The sequence below is a fragment of the Bombus affinis genome, unplaced genomic scaffold (genome assembly GCF_024516045.1).
Source record: "Bombus affinis isolate iyBomAffi1 unplaced genomic scaffold, iyBomAffi1.2 ctg00000068.1, whole genome shotgun sequence".
NCBI lineage: Eukaryota > Metazoa > Arthropoda > Insecta > Hymenoptera > Apidae > Bombus > Bombus affinis.
In genome coordinates, this window is record NW_026108822.1 from 222,317 (window position 1) to 235,662 (window position 13,346).

The window sequence follows — 13,346 nt, forward strand, 5'->3', positions numbered from 1 at the left end:
GTGCATTTTACACAGCGATAGTTTAGATTACAGTTTTGTGCTGTGTGGCCTATTCGCTGGCATTTGTAGCACTGCGTGATATCGTTTTTTTAAATTTTTTCCCATGCTATTTTTAGATAGTTAAGTCTGTTTATTTTTAGTAGGTTCCCAATGTTGCTATCGGGGGAGACTTGAATTATATAGATTGGGAGCAATGTGTTGTTCTCCCTTGATTTTCTTGTTGTGAATCGAGTCACTTTGGTGAAATTAACTTCTTCTATTTTCAGGGCTTTTAGGTCTTCTAGTATTTCCGCTTCTGTGTAGCTGTTTCCTAGCCCTTTTAGTAGGTACGTGTGGGGTTTTTGAGATTTTGGGGTATATGTGAAATAGGCCGTGTTGGCTGCGGTCAGTATTTTTTTTGCATTCGCGTAGTCATTTATGTTTTGAAGATAAAGCACGTGCTTACCTGAATGGATTCTTTTGATATGGAAATTCTTGATTTTGAGGGAATTTTCCATGAGTGCTATTGTGTCTTTTGGGTCTTGTAATGTTATGTTGATGGGGGGTGGCCTGGCCCCATTTGCTGATGTGGGGGGGTCTGCCTGGTCTTCAGCGGGGTGGCTGGGTGGCAGGCCCTTATGAGTTTGGTTTTTCAGTAATGTTGAAGGATGTGGTGTTGTTTTTTTTTGGCGGAGCGGTGGGGGGGGGGGGGTGCTTGTCCGGACGGTATAGCTTTTGCTTGTGGTTATTGGTGACGTGTCCGGGGGAGTGGGCTGTCTGGTTGCCTTTTCCCTTAATACGTCGTTTTTTTTTTAATGTTTTCGATAATGGTTTCATGCGGTTGCGGTGTGCAGGGGTCTTGGGCTTGGAGGGCTTCGAATCTGTTTTTTAATGTGATTGCCATTGGTTGAGGTTGTGGGCTTCTTTTTTGTTTCATATTTTCGTTTTTATCGTCGTGCTCTTCTTGTGAGTCGCTTTCTTCTCCTTTTAAATTTTCTTGTTTTGTGTTTATTTTGTTCCTGGTTACCAGGTTTGGGGGCGGATTGAGTTTCCGCGTCTTTTGTGTAGCAGTTCTTATGCTGCTATCTTTAATTATTTGTTGTTTTTCTATTTTTCTTTTGATTCCTTTTTTTGACGAGCTTATGGCGGGTTCTGCCTCCTTGGTTTCGATTTCATTCCTTTCTTCTTCTATTTTTAAATTGTTTGTAGAGAGGTTGATGTTATCATTATTTTTTCACTGTTTAGCACTCTTTTTGTTTTTCTTTTTTTTTTTTTGCTCTCTCACTGTCTACTGTGCACTGTATAGCTTGCCGCGCTCACTGTTAGGGCCTACGCCTGTTTATCCCTTAGGGCCGAGAGGTCCGACCTGCTCGGAGGATTACGGTCAACTGAGAGTATGTACGTATGAAAGTGCAGAGAGTGAAACTGAAAAACAACCTTTTATAACTAGCGAGAATGTGAGACAATTGAGAGATAGAGATAAGATCAAGCGAACCGATTTTTATGGTAACCCAGTAACGTACGTAGCGAAAAAATTACCAGTGGATTTTAACGAAACGATGAGATCCGAAAAGAAAGAAATTATGTGGCTAAAGAAAATATTTCTCGAATGCAAAATAGAGATATTTAAGTATACGCTATGTGTAGATAATACTAGTGTCGTAAAATTAATTAAGAATCCTGAATTCCATCAAAGAAGTAAGCATATTGATATAAGATACCACTTTTTGCGAGATTTATACAATAGAGGCGAAATTGATGTAACATATGTAACAAGCGAAGAGCAACTGGCAGATATATGTACAAAAGCGTTGCCAAAACCAAGATTTGAATATTTAAGACAAAAGTGAGGTTTGAAAAATAAAAAAGATGTTAAGAGGTAATTGCTTATAGAGATGTAGAGTTTTTAGGGAGGGTGTCGAAGTGACTATCACTTCTAATATAAAAAAAAAAAACTCTACATGATCTGTTTAGTCTTCTCGTAGTTTTTTTAGTAATAAATTAATTTGAATGGAAAAGAGAAAGGCAGTTGGCAAATGTATTTGTGAAGACATTGACAAAATCAAGGTTCAGATATTTACGACGAGAGTTAGAAAATATTCAGATATAATTGTTTGTTGGGATGTAGAGTTTTAGGGAGGGTGTTGAAGTGGTCACCACTTCTAGGAAAACTCCACATTTGGTCTTTTTAGCTTTCTCAAGCGCTGAAGCCATCGACAGCATATAAACAAAGAATAGCAGGGAGGCAGACCATAAACGGTAGACAGGCGACGTTGGCTTCGGGGTTCTCAGTCATAAAGTAACACTGCTAGCGTGCGGATCTGGACCAGCTCAAATTGTATTCCTGTATTTCATTATTAAGTCAAATATATACTTTGTATCTTACACTTTATCCACGCGTTTTCCTCTCTTTATATACTGAATAACCTCAACAATTTTAGCCGCTCTATCTCCGCTAGTTTGCAGACTAAGAAGAACCGAGTTTAAAGTTGACGAACTTCTATACGATCGTGCGAAGTTAAGATTTGAAAGAACCAAATATTCGTTGCTCTCCAGGTATACAATTTTCATCGTATTATTTATTATTTTATTCTTTGTAACTTATAATTATTTACACATCATATCGTTCTTTATAACAATGTACGCATACGTGGATTCATCAATTACTTTTTTTTCTTCTTTTTTAGGTGGAGTTAGAACAATTATTAATTAGGCGAGAATTAACAGTTAAAATTACGGACGAATCGAGTCGCTATGGTTTTCATTCCTTGTTCGTCAGGAGCCTCGCTAAGGAAGCACGTCTTCGTCGGTGAAGCTTATAGCATGGTCGCGAAGAAGCTTATTTTTCAATTGGAATCATAAATTATTAAGCAATAACATAGAAATTTGCTTCATCCCGCGCTCAATCGCCAGGGACGTGTCGTAAACTAGGTATCTCCGCAGGGTAATTTGGAATTATATTACAGCGGTACAAGTTGCCGAACTTCCTCACCCGCACAGATATCGTGATCTTCTCGGAAAACTAACATCTCGTGTTAGTTCAAGTAGCGTCCCATCTTTGCCAGTAGAAGGCGCGCCAAGAGCACGTGAAAGGTTGGTCATGACACTCGCGGCATTCACACCTCGAACACAGAAAAAGATACTTGTTAACGTTCAAGCGGTTCAGATATTGTTCAATTTTCGCGCGACACAAACGTTGTTCAAACTTGGAACGCTACAGGCATTTTTCAACTCTGTTACGAGGAAACTTATACATATTCATTGAAGACATACGAAAGAATACGCGCTGTATTCGTTATCATGCGTTTTTTTTTATTAGAGTTCAGACTTTTATGGATCGTCATTATTGGAACAGCAAGCGTTCAGTTCTGTTCTTCCCTACGTACTCATAATCTTGGCTGATAACCGCTATTCGCTATATACATCGTTGCTATCGACGTCAAAGGATTAACACAGTCAAATACACAATCCATACAATCCGATTTGATTGATTTTAGATCTTGCATCAAACAGATCTCTATATAAACAGATAATTTCTGATTCTAAACATTTGTATCGCTTCTTCTTCCGCTTTGAAATCCTCTACAAACGCCTTTTATAGTCGTTCAACTTTTCAGCTCACAGAAAAGAACATTACGCGTATTCCTAGCAATCGCCCAAAGACTCGAACGTGTGCTTCGATAAAGCTCGCTTAACTTTCATCGACACATCGATAACTTTGCGTTCCAAGATGTTATTACGCCCTAGAATCCCTAACATAATTTTAGAACCAGAATTTCTGTGCAAAACAATTCCATCGCTTTGTCACGCTTAACGGCTCAATCATCGAAACATGTATCATAACGCACGAATTATGATAAAAAAGAAACTGTCTTTCGAATAAAAGCAATCCGTTTGCCAGGTGCGCTTAAGGATGTACAGGACGTCGACGGAGCAAGTGTACGAAATACAGCCGCCGGAGGGTAACAGTTCCGCTCAACGTTACACTCAACAGCCGAAACAACGATTCTCTGAAATGCCTACTCCGTCGGTTTCGCCGACGTCTTCTCTCCGAAAGCGCGTCTCGGAACTGCCAAGAGCCGCGAGTGCATCCGTTTCCGGTGCTGCGGGCATTGTCTGCTCTAATACGGATCTGATATCGATCCTAAGCTCGTTAGCGTCTTCCGCGACGGAAATCAACCGATGCGGCGAGGAAGCGCCGAGTTCCCGGGACGATAGCAAATCAAACTGGCCCGGAAAAACGACCGAACAGAAAGGAAGACGATCGAAGAGCTTCCGTTCCAATAGCTTCGACGTGTCGACATTGCACGGAGCTAAAAGTAAGCTTAGCGGATCCTCGAAAGCCGCTATTTCGACCTTTATGGCACCGTCGAATTGGTTCACGAAGAGACACCAACCGATGTCGAAGAAGCCGGAAGATTTAGTAACGGCCAGTTTAAGTCTCAAGTTCGATAAATCGAAGGTAGTGAAGGCGGTGAAGGAAACGTTGGGTAAAAAGTCCCCTAATAGCGAGGTCAAACACAAAGTCGTATGGGACAACACTAGTGGAACCAAAGTGGACGCTCAGCTAAGTTGTATTGCTCGTTACGATATCGTTTCTTGTTTAAGAGCCATCGTAGGTGAAAGGAGGAATGCAAGAACGCACATAATACGCAAAAATCTATGGCAGATTCAAAGTACAGTACTCGTTGTGATATTCGGTAAAGATAATAAGTTCTCCTATGGAGATTTCATTTTTCAAATTATTCTCGTACAGGTACGTGTTTGCATAAATAAATAACACACGGTCTCTGCGTAAATACCCAGGCCAGTTATAAATATTTCAGTTTGCCAACGATATCTCAACATGTGGGACACTCACATGTGTGCTACTTCGTGAGCGATGATAAAGGCGCTGGTCAAGCCTTCGTCTCGATTTAACGCGCACGATCTCGCGGGATCGCATACTCCTGACACAGGTGCGTAACCGGAAGGACCTCCTATATCTAACCGCGTCAACCATACAGCAACATCGAGATTTACGCCCTTCGAGGACAGCATCTTTCTGTTCCATTTGTTCACGTTCTCGAGAGATCGTCTGGCATCGCCACGGCGGACCTACGACAACGTTTAATATTTTCTTAATAAAAGCTAGCTAATATTACGAATATATTATATTTATTATTACATCATGCATTATATACTATATATAAATATTCGTCAATGATAATAAATATATGTGCAAGTAATCGTGTTGTTGATTGTAATCAAATGTAACTTGTAACGCTATTAGTATTTTAATCTTCCTGAAAAATGTTGAAATGTTGATTCGACAGCAGAGAAGAATAGCAGAAAAAGAAAAGTAAAAGGAATCGCAAGTGTCGTATATCAATGATATTATCATAGGTCTATAACATTAAATTAAGATTCCTAAGAGATGAAAAAGGTTTAATAGTCGATTATACAGATATTTCGGATACACGATAAATGCGAGGTTTGTCAATGATCCGTGAAAATTGTTTGTTTGGAAATTTGTTTCCAAGGGATCGTTCACGGTTGTCCAATTTAACAAAATGGAACTCGTTGCATTTTATCGATCTAAAACGTCATGCGCAGATATTTTGACCTATATAATTTATATACCATACACTGTACAGATAAGTAGAAAATAAAATAATTGACACTCGCATAGGCGTATCTCAGATAGTTACTACTTTAGTTAAATGATTTAATTTAATGGAAATCGCTTACCATAACGTCTCGTTTTTCCGCGTATAAAATCATTCGTACGATCACTAGAATCATGTTGGATTCGAGCGATGGGTCCATGTAAATTGCACTGACCTAGGATTAAAATACGTACGAAAATGTAACAGGCGTTAAAACAGTATTACAGCCTTACAAATAAATTATTATTCAAAACTCTCGTAAATACATCGTATCTTATATAATTTTCCTAAAAAATTAATTTTATTCGTTATATTTATCTTAGGAAATGTACGTTATTAATCTCAACAGCATTGGAAAACCAATTACCGAATGGCTGAAATTAATCGATTACAAAATTCCATTACGGATAAATTATTCGCTGAACTTTTTAAAAGATACGTGCAAGCTTTGAACAGTGTAAACAGAAAATACAGAGCTTCCGTCCGAATATACGATCGAGATGTTTGAAAGCAAGTAGCGTACCTTGAAAATACAGAGATACGCATAACTCTGCCCTATGTTTCCCGGTTGCTTGCGTACATATGTAGGAGGAGGTATTCTATATCTAAGTATAATAACAGAATTTCGTTTGGTATTACTTACGATGTTTAAAAGAGCCAAGATATATTGCTGTACTCGAATTCCATGAAAACGGAGTAATCAGCAGCTATTCCAAGCTCTAGCCATCGTGGCGGCGAATCCTTAGCAGCTGGTCTTTTCTCTATGAAATGACTTATCTTAGAAATCGACTTATCTTCCACGAAATTAGAAAGTCTACTCGACTCGACTTGATAGCTTAAACGCATGATTATTAAAAGCATAAATTAATATCTACGAGCAAGTATTCGTGGAATAATTATTATGATATAAATAATTATTTCAAAAGTATAATTTCAAAAATATCAATTCGGTATCACCGTGAATTTCATCCTGCAAATTTCTTTAAAATTCTTGACAAATTTTGGTAAACGTATTCCTCCAGCAAATTTTTCTATTTTTCTATTTTTTTACATTAAATTAGGCAAGATAGATAAAGATTCGTGCAATGGACAATATACATATGTGTAATAGACAGGGAATAATAAAATAAATTAAAAACAGCGAAATATAGATGAACGTGTAGAAGATGAAGCGAGAGTGGAACGCAATAGGGAGAATAATTGTAAACCGAGTTCCTTTTAAGGCTGAAGATAAGCTATTCTTATATTACATGCTGTTATTATTACTTTTGTACACGATAGATTGGAATATCAGTACAATTTCTTTCTTTCAGTAATATTCGATGATTCGTTAATTTATTAACCGCTATATTGTACGTGGTAAGTAGAAAAGCAACGATTGTACAAGAATGGCATTTGGAAAAATATTTGACTTACTTGATAATCTGTTCCTTTGCCATTTAGGACCAGAGAAGTATCCAATTTCCTCGGGATTTGTTATTTTATATAGGTTGGGGTTGATAATCAATCTCGGATCCACTCGGATTGGTTATCACACCTTTTATTTTCTCTCTTATACAAAACACCAAATCACACAGCAAACGTCTAAACTCTCCCAATGCGTCTTAGCAATTAAGGCGTGGTCGACTCCTATGGCAAAAGAGCGTCGTTAGGAGTCGTACCAACATAACCCTAGTAACCTTTTAGTAACTAGCGGTCATACCAACTGAGCATTTCTCAACAGGATTTACGTCGATCGATAATTCTTCCACTATTGTATCGTTGTATTCTGTGGAGACATCGTCTTTTTCATCGTACAGAATCAATTTCTCAGCTTCTGGGTATTCCACGTCGAAGACGTCACCGGAAAGATTATAAAATCCCTGAACATCGTGGCTTAAGGAATCGCGTTTGCTTCGTTTCGACTTTCTCTTACTTTCTTCAACTTCAAATTTATTCGATTTCCCTGTAACCGAATTATCAACGTTTTACCACGTTTGCCTGTCTTATCTTCGCTATTCTCGTTACGGATAAAATGAAAAAATAGTTGCAAAATTTCTGAAATTGTAAATACGACCAGACTGGAACGTATCAACGACATATACGGTGTCACAAAATTGTGACAAGTCAATATTCCAGTTGTTAGTTTGTTGAAATTACGCCACCGCTGATTAAACGTATCACGCTTTAATAGAAAATTCAATTTCCCAGCGGGGAAAATGGAATTTTGCGCTAATTAAAGTATTGCGCTTTTGTACAAAATTCCATTGTTTTCTGTTGCCCGCGAAAATGCAATTTTACGACGGACATTTCAGACAAATTTCCATCAGACGGCTTTCCATCCGTAAAAAAGAATGCTATCTATAAAAGTGTCAATGGAAATTGATCAAAGTAACGTCAAACAAACCCGTTTAAACAGCGAGGTAAGTAGACCAATTGCTTTTAACAAAACCTGTATCGTTGCTCTTAACCGTTTCACTTTTAAATATCAATCGGCGCTGTTCCTCATTAAAATTTCGATTCAAATCGAACGAGAAATACAGCGTAACACTTGGAATTTTCTATCGTTTCTCAACCATACTTCGAACATTTACGTCGCATTCTTCGATTCATAGGATCGCGATGTTGGATTCTTCGATTTCGATACAAAAACGTTTCACAGCTTTCGACGCGGGAAATTTAATTAAGAGAACAAATAATTTGTTTATAAACTGCCAATTACGTGCCTTGAATTTCCGATATATGCAATAAATTTCATTGCTACTTGACCTAAGTGGGTCATAAAGTTGCAACCGTGTAAACCGTGCCACGTAATTTTATTGCATTCAATTTTCCACGTTTCCAACAATTTATCAAATTAGAATTTATCCGCGCATCGTACGAAATTTTTCATAAAAATTGATTAATAATAGTAGATATATAGCTCCTCGTATTCGTAAAACAGATTTTTAATCTGTAAACAACGAGTCGTGGTAATTACGATACGATCGATTTTCAACTTAGCAAAATTTGTTTCCATTTAACATTCACATCCAGATTGTATTTCCTTTGTAATAAATTAATTATATAATTAAATAAATTTATTATTCGAACCGATATTCAGATACAGTTCGAGTATACTTGATAAATTTTCAGACTCGATTCTCCAAATCGAAAATGAGAACGTTTTATCCTATACTTTTTCTTCATTTTTCCACAAGGATTCGCGTTGTTCTCGCTTTCAGACGTTGTTCCGTTGCATCCTGTATATACGGGGTGTGCCAAATTTAAACCGCCAAATTGTAAGGAGTTGATTTACAGACAAGAAGAAGAAGAAGAAGAAGGAAGAATTTTATATAATGTTCGTCAACGGACGTTTCTTTACAGAATTACAAACGAGTATCGTTCGTACGAAACAGGTAACGACGCGTTTTCCATCGCAGCGTGCAAAAGTTCGCTGTATTATCGTGTCAGCGCAGTTGCATGCTTTTTATCATGCGACAACAAGCCCGTGTCGTTAATAGCTACAATAATGATACAATGAAAAATTATTATCTGGTATGTTTGATTGGTCGTTGGAGAACGTTGTCCGTGTGCTCGGATAGAAGCCTGACATCGATCAACGATGGGAGTAATACGATCTCGTACACACAGTTGCTAACAATTCGATCGAGTTGCAAAAACCGCGTGTTTTTACTCGTTGCGCTAGTTGTTCACGCGAACTCGCATCTCCAGAATAAACCTTCCGTTTTACAGTTGCGAAACCATAAATACAGAAAAGAAAACGCAGTTCTTGAAACTCTGACGAAACGCTGATAATACGGTCAATTGTCGCGTGCTGTGAAATGGAAAATTCGTCGTTACTTGTTTCATACGTACGATACTTGTTTGTAACTGTGGAAAAACGCGTTTATTGCCCAGCTTCGTACGACATGTTTTTCGGTAAATATTTACAAAGCGGACAATCTCGCCATATTCAACGGCTTTGAAATATGTTTGCCAAGGCTAATATTCCGAACAACTTTTTCCTGTAATACTCTTTACCGTCGCTCTGCTTTCCGCGATATTCGCAGCAATTTCTGTCTCGACGACAGCGATGATTTCGTAGTTTCGCTTTTCTCGATATCACTGCTAAAGCTTTTCCTACCTCGAATAACGACGCAAAGCTTCGTATGAATCGTATCTATCCTGTTACTTGATACGCGAATTTAATTCGCGGTAGCCTCAGTGATGTTTCTTTCCTGTGCGAGTTGAAAATGATTATCAGAAATGCATATATATATATGTCGGCTGGACGATAGGATTGGGGGTGGAGGTGTTCGATGAATCTTCGTTGATATTGGCCATCGATGCGGTGTAACAATGGTAGAGTTTATTGGCACAAGTGAGTGGTATTACAGCGTTGGTAATTAATCACAATGTTAGATACTCGCGGCGCTATGACAATGGCCTCGCGTCCGGTAACGAATCCGCGGTCAACGGGATGTCGAACGTGTATATTTCGTGGAAGTCTAAGTTATATTCAGGTCGCCACAGAACAAGCACTACGTACCGGAGAATTACTTGTATCGTCGTTCAAATCGTACGAAAGTGTGTCTCTCCATCACGGTGACGCTGTCGAGGAAAACTATGATGGGTGTGACTAAGGGCACGAGATCATCGGATTCGTGGAGAAAAGTCTTCATTCGGAAAGTGAGGGAAATTGGAGTTACTGTTAATTGGTCAATTTCCATGTTGATGGTTGGGGAAGGGTGCTGGCCGCCCTTTGTTTGTCGGTTTGAAGGACTTTCGTTAAATAGATCTTAAGATTTATAGCGGGTCCTCGGGCTAGCCGAACATGTACTGTGGAGACACATCAACATCTGGTAATCGTCTTACTCGAAGCATAGTCTGCGTGTGGCGAGCCACGGGACAGAAACCATTGAGACATTTACCATCGCACCCTGTCCCAAGCATTTCTTTTAAGGAGAGTTATAGAGTTACTTCCTGCCTTGGTTAAACAAAACGTTCATCCCCTTGACCGCGACTACGTTCGGCGACTGGTTGTCGCCTCGAGCCCGAGCTCACTATCATAAATCTCGAATAAGTACAGTCGGATCGAATGACAACGGTTTTCTTAATACGGCTATGGTGAAATCTAAATTACAGTACTAGGTGTCTTCCCAAAATTCCGAGGAGAAGGCTCCGGTGCTCTTTCATCTCCGACATATATATATATAAATGTACGGACATCAACGTCCGAGACGTTCGTCCATGCCAAACGGTAACGCGTACAGGAAACATTTGTTCAAAATGACTTTGACTTTAGCTATATTTTCAAATTGGAATTAGCTAATGGTCGTTCGCTTTGTAAATGATTATTTCTTTTTATTCTTTTTGCCTGCAGATTAAGCCCTTCCTGTTTGACGGTTTAAATTTATTAAATTAAATTTATTAAACCGAATATATATATATTCGTTTGTACTACGATTACTCTCATACTCTATGTATGGTGTTATCATATCGACGCTATCAGTTCTTACAGTATCACGATCAGAGTCAATTTTAGAATAGAAGAAGCAATTAACGGCGGATCGCAAAGTAAGAAGCTTATAACATAATTGGCAAGGAAGTCGGTAAATCGATCAACCAATCACCTACATCCAACCGTCTAACGAAAGATGAAAAGCCATCGCGATAACGATCCTTCTCACCTGCAGGATTTTCCGGATTCACAGACACGAAGCTCGAATTATTCCTGATCGACCACCACTTTTCGTTTTTCGGCTGAAACATCACATGCTGGCCATTCGTCAGCGGCTGAACGAAGAACGATCTCTGCCCGATCAACATCAAGGCGTACACTTCTTCTTCGCATATCGTCACGACGACGAAGGAACTCGCGTCTCCTTCCAAGCTACCTTGTCGAAGATCGCAGTTCGCCTTGGCGTTACGTCGCTCGGACTTGGTTTTACCCTGACGCACCCAATTCACGGTGAAATTCGACGACAGTATCAATCGATCGTTGGCCATGGTCCTTAAGGTCCAGTTGCTGATCTCGAGGAACACCGGCTCTTAGTGGAGATACTCGCGCCAAGTTTCTCGGTCTTCGTGGGTCGATCTTCTGTTCCGCGCGCTCTCATTCGGGATCACTCGAGGGTAAACGATCTCGTACTCCTGCAAGCTTTGCAGAAAGTCGCTCATTCGCGACTTAGTAGCGATCGTGCCGAGCAGCCACGTGGCGAGGAGAAAACTGGGAAGTTTCGATCGCGTCATGTCTCGCGCGCTTTGATCGAAATTTCAATAGGATTTTCTGGCTACCCAAAACTCGCCAGGCATGCTCGTTCACTCGCAGACGTAGTTATCGCGATGAAAGCAGCTAATTCGCAGACCCGATATTCTCATTTCATTTCGCCGGTTCGTAACGCTTTCGAAACGCCGTGTCATATAGACGCGGATGCGACGATACTCTCGCGTTCTAACATTTTCAATGTCTCGCGCTTTATCACGTAGCTCGCGCGGAAGTAATACGAAGGTGAATCGTTGGTTTTAATACACAGGGTGTTGTTTAATCGATCGAAATAATGGAAAAGGGAACGATTCTACGGTACACCAGAGATGAAATGAAATCATAGAATGCAGTGGTTTTGTAGGTAGTGTTTTATCGAAAAGATTAACCGTGAATATTTGCTCGACCTATTTATACCAAATTGATACAGAATCTTAAATTACAGACGAATCTTTCTCAATTTCCTTCGATCATCCTCTCTAGGCGTACGAAACTGCCTCGTTGAATTCGAACGTTTCTCGATTTCCTTCGACGTCTTTCAATTTCTTCTTTTTTCAATCGCCGTTCGCCTTCTCAAAGCTGTCTTCGAACAGAATTCTTAGAACGACTTCCAATTCCTTTCGATTCGTCCAATCGTTTAGCTTTACGAAACTGTTTCGCTAAACTCCTTTTTCCACTGTACTTGCGTATCGTAACAAACTCGTCGGCGGTAACTCGCGTCGATTAACGATTCACCACTAGTAAAGTAACCGGGAATGCAGCAAACTAGTAGTCGGTAGAACGAAGCGGAACGTAAGTGGAGCGAGCGATAAGAGCGATCGCGACAATCGCACGCCTCGCCGTGCGATTCCCACGCGAACGAATCATTAAATTCGAGCCAAAAATTCTCACTAACTCGAAGATTCGCGCCAGTATTTTCCACGCGCGCGTCACACAAATTCGAACGACTTTCGCGAAAAGGACGGAAGGATAAGACGATCGATCGGATCTCGGGTCGATCGCGATACCCCCGGACAGAAGGTTTCGACGATAAAGTGGAGTAAACGCGATGAACGAGCTTCGTGCTACGACTGGCAGCCACATAGACGGATGAACGCAGCTGCAAACGCACGCGAGTGCAGCGGCGAACTGTGCGTAAGAGTAAGCGCGAACGCGAGACTGAAAAAAGCACCAGCGCTTACCGCCCACTGAAGTTCTAGTAATGGCAGCTTTATGTGCAATCACCGAGAAACGAGGATGCTGGCGAACGCATTGTTCGACCCCGACCGAGACGATTTAACAAGGGCCGAGGATTTCATCTTGAACGACCTTGCTCTTGTCACGACCGGCATACTTCAAATCCGATGGACCGATGATGGAGATAGAGATGTGGCGGCCTTGGCGACAATGTATATCGCCGAAGTGCCTAATGAGTCATCTGTATCCTAACGGTCCTTCCACCGAATGTCCTAGAAGTGTGACAACGGTCACGTACGCCTACAGGGTAGTGGGGA

The 13,346-nt window shown here is 40.2% G+C and overlaps 1 protein-coding gene across 1 annotated transcript in view; it reads left to right on the forward strand.

Moving 5' to 3' along the window:
* Positions 1-13,346, forward strand: part of LOC126926970 (uncharacterized) — a 154,057-nt gene that overhangs the window by 140,668 nt on the left and 43 nt on the right. The gene's annotated exons all lie outside the window — the stretch shown is intronic.